At 48.2% G+C, this 7348-nt stretch overlaps 2 pseudogenes; both read right to left on the bottom strand.

The window, feature by feature from the left end:
• Positions 1-2929: 2929 nt before the first annotated feature.
• LOC125526664 (uncharacterized) lies at positions 2930-4187 on the bottom strand (annotated as a pseudogene).
• Positions 4188-4549: 362 nt separating this feature from the next.
• Positions 4550-5413, bottom strand: LOC147961972 (putative F-box/FBD/LRR-repeat protein At2g05300; annotated as a pseudogene).
• Between the last annotated feature and the right edge of the window lie 1935 nt (positions 5414-7348).

Genomic DNA, 7348 nt, shown 5'->3' with positions numbered 1-7348 from the left:
ATGCATATAATGGAGCAACAATTTAGAATAGCTCCAAGCAGAACAGTTATTTGGATTAGCTCCAAATGGAACGTGGTAGCTACATCTAGGAGATAACATAGAGATTTGTAAAGCACACACGGATCTGAAAGGTTCAGACCCGTTGACTAAAACCTCTCTCACAAGCAACATGATCAAACCTAAAACTCATTGAGTGTTAATCACATAGTGATGTGAACTAGACTACTGACTCTAGTAAACTCTTGGGTGTTAGTCACATGGCGATGTGACCTGTGAGTGTTAATCACATGGCGATGTGAACTAGATTATTGACTCTAGTGCAAGTGGGAGACTGTTGGAAATATGCCCTAGAGGCAATAATAAATTGGTTATTATTATATTTCCTTGTTCATGATAATCGTTTATTATCCATGCTATAATTGTATTGATAGGAAACTCAGATACATGTGTGGATACATAGACAACACCATGTCCCTAGTAAGCCTCTAGTTGACTAGCTCGTTGATCAATAGATGGTTACGGTTTCCTAACCATGGACATTGGATGTCGTTGATAACGGGATCACATCATTAGGAGAATGATGTGATGGACAAGACCTAATCCTAAGCCTAGCACAAAGATCGTATAGTTCGTATGCTAAAGCTTTTCTAATGTCAAGTATCATTTCCTTAGACCATGAGATTGTGCAACTCCCGGATACCGTAGGAGTGCTTTGGGTGTATCAAACGTCACAACGTAACTGGGTGACTATAAAGGTGCATTACAGGTATCTCCGAAAGTGTCTGTTGGGTTGGCACGAATCGAGACTGGGATTTGTCACTCCGTGTAAGCGGAGAGGTATCTCTGGGCCCACTCGGTAGGACATCATCATATGCGCAATGTGACCAAAGAGTTGATCACAGGATGATGTGTTACGGAACGAGTAAAGAGACTTGCCGGTAACGAGATTGAGCACGGTATATGGATACCGACGATCGAATCTCGGGCAAGTAACATACCGATAGACAAAGGGAATTGTATACGGGATTGATTAAGTCCTTGACATCGTGGTTCATCCGATGAGATCATCGTGGAACATGTGGGAGCCATCATGGGTATCCAGATCCCGCTGTTGGTTATTGACCGGAGAACGTCTCGGTCATGTCTGCATGTCTCCCGAACCCGTAGGGTCTACACACTTAAGGTTCGGTGACGCTAGGGTTATAGAGATATTAGTATGCGGTAACCCGAAAGTTGTTCGGAGTCCCGGATGAGATCTCGGACGTCACGAGGAGTTCCGGAATGGTCCGGAGGTAAAGAATTATATATAGGAAGTGCTATTTCGGCCATCGGACAAGTTTCGGGGTCATCGGTATTGTACCGGGACCACCGGAAGGGTCCCGGGGGTCCACCGGGTGGGGCCACCTGCCCCGGGGGGCCACATGGGCTGTAGGGGGTGTGCCTTGGCCTATATGGGCCAAGGGCATCAGCCCCAAGAGACCCATGCGCCAAGAGAGAGAAAAAGGGGAGAGTCCTAAAGGGGGAAGGCACCTCCGAGGTGCCTTGGGGAGGATGGACTCCTCCCCACCCTTGGCCGCACCCTTCCTTGGAGGAAGGGGCAAGGGCTGCGCCTCCCCCTCTCCCTTGGCCCTATATATAGTGGGGAAAAGGAGGAGCAAACCAACCTAAGGCCTGGCGCCTCCCTCTCCCTCCCATGACACATCTTCCTCCTCCCGCAGCGCTTAGCGAAGCCCTGTTGGAATCCCGCTACTTCCACCACGCCGTCGTGCTGCTGGATCTCCATCAACCTCTCCCTCCTCCTTGCTGGATCAAGGCATGGGAGACGTCTCCGTTCCGTACGTGTGTTGAACGCGGAGGTGCGGTCCGTTCGGCGCTAGGATCATCGGTGATTTGAATCACGACGAGTACGACTCCATCAACCCTGTTCTCTTGAACGCTTCCGCGCGCGATCTACAACGGTATGTAGATGCACTCTCCTTCACCTCGTTGCTGGTTTCTCCATAGATAGATCTTGGTGATACGTAGGAAAATTTTGAATTTATGCTACGTTCCCCAACAGGGTGCTCGGGCCAGACGACGACTCCGACGCCGAGTCCGAGTCCTCTGACGACTACGACTCTAACGAATCTGACGGCTACTCCTCTGACGATGAGGTGGATGAGGTCGTCGTACTCTCCTCCGACTCCTCCTCCATCGAGCCTGATGTGCAGCTCCTGGAGCCCGTCCTCCACGCCGTCGAGGGGCAGAAGAATAGCCCAATTGATATGGATAAGCCACCGGAGGTCGCCGACAACCCAGAGCTCATCGTCGTGAAGCAAGAAGAGGAGGGAGGCGGTGAAGATGTGGTGGAGCCAGCGCTGGCCAAGAAGAAGAGGGCGGCGGTGAACATCAATGACGTGCGGCGCTCCCTATGCCTGAAGATGCTGAAGAAGGAGGAGTGACATGCTGTCTTCAGTTTCGTCAGAAGAAGAAAAAGTTCAGTTTCGTCAGTATGTTAGTTTGCCAGTTCTATCTATTTCAGTTGTATCTATGCAGCTACTATCTAATTAGTATGCCACTATCTATGCAAGACTATCTATGCAGCTACTATCTATGTTAGTATGCCACTATCTATGTCAGACTATCTATGCAGCTATTATCTATGTTAGTATGCCACTATCTATGTCAGACTATCTATGCACTATGAACTTGCTATCTATGTTCACTATCTACTTGCTATAATCCAAGCTGTTAATTCATCACAAACTGAACTTAATAAAAGCTGATAATTCATCACAAACATAGTACTCTCACAAACAACATACAATCCAAGGTTCATTGCTACAGACATAATAGAGTTCACCACAATAAAGCTTAACACATTACAAGCTTTCCTCCATAGCTACTACAAAAGACATCATTGACACACATGGTCAGACAGCAACACAAATTAGTCCTCATCACAAATAGCCTTAATCTGGTGAAGCTTCCTCTTGTTGCTATCACCTGCTGTCTTGAGCTCAACAATGCAGGAAGCAAGAGTACTCTTCTCCATGGTCAACTTCTCCTTCACTTTCATCAGCTCAGCAATGCAACAATCTAGCTTATCCTTCTTTTTTCAGGTCATCCTTCTCTTTCTTCAGGTCAGCATAGCAAATCTCCAAAGTCCTCTTATCAGAGCTCAACTTTTCCTTCTCCTTAAGATGGTTGAACTTCAAATTCCTAATGACAGTGGCTTGAGCTACTTGAATTTGCTTTAACTGGTCAACAACAGCCTTTAATTTTTTTATCTCAGCATCCTTTGTCATGCTGCTTTCCACACTAACTGAAATGTTGTCAGCATCATTCTTCTGGTTTACCTCAGGCTGGCTATCCTTATAATCCAAGAGGTTGTTCACATCTTCAACAAGCTTCTCATATGTCTCCTGCAACTCTTTTTTCTGCTGTGTGAGATTGTGTACAGTGCTTGCATGCTCCAGGCATGCCATCCCGTTTTCATGCTGGCTATGCTCATACATAAGCTAGAGCTTATGAATAGCATTCTGCAGATGCTCTGGCCAATGCTCATCTACCCACTGCACTAATCCACAATTTGCAACACCCTACAATAGAAAAAATCAGTTCAAAAATACAGACATTACTTACAGATTCAGTTAAATAGCTGATCTATTAATGTACCAGAATCACATTCATTTAATGATGAATAATTATGAAAACTACAACTAAGAACACTACCTATGAATCCTAGAACTAAATTCAGTAACTATAAACCCTAGAACATGAGCAGTAACTATGAACCCTAAAACATGAACAGTAACTATGAACCCTAGAACAAGAACAGTTACTACAAACCCTAGAACAAGAATTGGAATGCTGCAAACACAACTTAAAACTTACTTCAGTGGCACAAGCAATGAACCTCCTACCAGTGCTTATCCCCTCAAATGCAACATACTTCCTCCCTGGATTCCCATGCTCACAAATCACATTCAAGTCGTCAGCAAGACCCTCGAACGACGGCTCATCAATTGTAGCTGGGATCTGAGAAATCCAACAAAAATGTGTTCAAATCGAGCAAATGTTCAACCCTACAAACCCTAGAACAGAAATGAGGAATAGAATGTTCTGACCTTGACAGGGGAGTCGTCGGAGGAGATGTACTGCGCGGCGGAGCCGTTTGTGCTCTCACTGTCGGTCCAGGACACCATGGCGGATGGCGGCCGACGGTGACCGGAGAGGAGAGGAGCAAATGGGAGGGGAGCGAGCGAGTGTGGGAGCAGAGAGAGCGAGCGTGAGAGCAGAGAAATCGAGCGAGATGTGGTCGGGCGCGGGCGGTCTGTCTCTGGCGACCCGACTGCGTCTGTCTTAAGCAAACGGCGCCGTCAGCGCGTCCATTACGCCATGTCACGCATATTGGGCCCCACATGTCGGAAACGCCCTCAACCGAGCCAAATGACATGTTCAGTGCAATCTGCAAAACTGTTACTGAATCCGCGGTGGCTTTTGCAAATGATTAGCGACCACGTTGTTTTCTGCAAGATAAGCCCCAAATGTGGTGGTTTCTTGCAATTCACTCCACCTGCTTGGGTCGCCAAATACCAAACACAATAGACACCCCAAAGAAGCAGTGCCACGAAACCTTCTCCACCATTGGTGCCAAGATGGAAATGCTGACTTTGGAGGTGAAAAAGGCCACGATCAATTTCTTCAGCACGGGAGCAACGATGTTCACACCATTGACACGTTGCCTCCATTTCCCGTGATCCACGACAAGCTCCTGCAGCATCGCCGAGTTGACCCTCAGGTTGCACTTGTCGAAATAAACGTTGATGAGGCGGAGCGTGCGCAGGCGCGATCAGCAGGAGAGCAAGCGCTCGATGTCGGCAGTGCAGTACGAGAGAGACAGCGTCTCGAGTGCGGGGAACTCGACGCCGGCTGGCACGCAGCGGATGGTGGGGGAAAGGTCCAGCACGATGGAGGTGGCGCGGTGGAAGCGAGGCAGATCAACGACGTGGGAACCAAAGCCTTTGAGCTCAAAGACGAACTCCTCCGGGACGAGCCGCGCGGCAGCGCGGAGCAGCAAGTTCAAGCTGCTGGCGGCGTCGGCCCTGTGCTGCTCGGTGACACGCCCGCGCTGCCTGGGCACGCGGATGTCGAGGAGGGAAACCGCGGGCGGGGGCCCGGGGACGCGGCCGAGTGCTGCTTCCAGCGAGGGGAGCGCGACGTCGCGGAATGCGATCCGGCAGAGGCGGGCCCAGAGGCCACGCCACCGGCGGGAGAGGACGCCTGTGCGCGCGGCGGCACCGGCGCAGGGGAAGCGAGTGAGGACGAGGAGGAGCAGGTCGTTGGGGAGCGCGCTGATGAGGCCCGGTCCGCCGCCGCCTGGAACTAGCAGCCGGGGGGAACGCCATCGAGGCCCCCATCGCAACTGCATCTGGTAGCTCTGGAAAACCCCCACCTTTCCCCTCCCACCTGGTAGGCAGTAGCTAGTACATTACTTGTGCTACCAGGATCCCCTCGTTTTTGTTTGCATTTGATCTTTTTTTCTTCTCACGGAGTACTACAAATGTTACTCCCTCCGTTTCAAATTACTCGTCGTAGAAATGAATGTATCTAGAACTAAAAAACATTTAAATACATCCATTTCTGTGACGAGTAATCATTCTAGATACATCCATTTCTGCGACGAGTAATTCGGAACAGTGGGAGTACTTTTCAGGGTCAAACAAGGAAGTTCGGAATTTGGAGGGTCAAATAAGGTGGTCGTTATTTACCGTTGTCAAATGAGGAATTTTCTTAAGTACAAAGCGCCGTCACCATACACCCCGCTGAATGGCCTCCATCTTCCAATCGGATGTAGCTTCGGTATCGTAATGTTAATTGTCTTTTGGTGCATATGACATGTGGGCCAACCATCAATTGGGGGACGATGTCGGCGGTTATAAAGGGGAAATGTGAGGGGCGGCGAGGTCATCCTATAGGGCTAGGTTTTGTGGTCGATCGTGGCCCGAAGCGTGTGAATGTGAGAAGAGGTCGACGTGCACGCTCAGCTCGTGTGAGGCTAAGAGCATGGTTAATAGTAATAGAGCCAACAATCGGCTATAAGGAGCTGCCATATTATTTACAGTCAACCTCTATATATAATGGTACATTTTAATGTGTACTACTTTATGAATAGTTGGTCCATCTCAGAGCAAGTATAATAGGATGACCTAGGCGGACTGTAAGCCTTTAAATATTATATTTTGAATGAGTTGAACGAGAGAGAGGATGAAATAGAAAAGCGAAATTGATGTGCACACGACATGCAATGCCTGATGTGCAGCCGACACAAGCTCTACACCGTCAGATTGCCCAGTATCAATTTTACAAACGGCCTGATGGGACACATCGACTGCGTATCGACTGGAACCGTCGGCTGTATAGCAACGCTGATAGAAGAGAAGCAGGTTATTGATTAACACCCGGCTGCAACACGTGCTCCTAGGCACGTTGTGAGAAAGGGATGTGGGCCATATATAATAAAAGTAGTATATATTTACATGCAACTATTAATTGTACTTGCCGGCTATAAACTTGGTTATAAATGATGTGGCAAGACCATATAATTAACAGCTGGCTATACTATTAACCATGCTCTTACAACCTCATAAACTGTCTTGGGTCTCGTTTTGTAGCTGGCTACTAAAGCAAAATTACTATGCACACGACAAGTTGCCAGACGATTTTCAGACGACGTCATGATCGATGGCTACGGCCCACATGAACCCAAGTGATCGATGGCTCCAATAGCTTGTCGTCTACAAATCAGGCACAACCCATCGTTTGTGTAGTCTGCTTCTTTCTTTCTCCTTCAACTAAGAAAGATATAATATTTTAATCCTTATAGCATACTTATGTTAACGTTGTACTTGCTCTAACTCCAGCTGGAGATTAATTAGGACACCTACAATACGGGGTGCTAGGACCTAGGAGTAGGCGCTAGGATTAATATCCTCCCCGATATTCAGCTAAACCAAACAACCCATAGTATTTAACTCGGGAGGGCGGGAGGTGATCGCTCAGCTTTTTCTTTTTCTTTTTTCCTTACTGCACGAGTTAGAGCAGTAAGAACATCTCCTGCCGAGCCCCCAAGACGGCCTTAGGAGCCTTTTTTTTAGCACCGACAATCAAAAAGTGTCACAGCCGCACCCCATGGGCTCGTTTTCTGCCGGATTTGATGAAAACTATGACTGGCGCACGCAAGGCATACTCAGGGAATCGAGAGGCAGCTGGGGGCGCCGACACTATTTTTTGGCTGCAAAAGGCCCACTGCCAGCCTCTATAATCTTTCTCTTCTTCCTTTTTTGGCTAGGTCCACCACGTGCAA

This window comes from Triticum urartu, chromosome 7A, assembly GCF_056163025.1.
Source record: "Triticum urartu cultivar PI428250 chromosome 7A, HENAU_Tu73, whole genome shotgun sequence".
NCBI lineage: Eukaryota > Viridiplantae > Streptophyta > Magnoliopsida > Poales > Poaceae > Triticum > Triticum urartu.
This window is presented reverse-complemented; position numbering and strand designations above follow the sequence as displayed.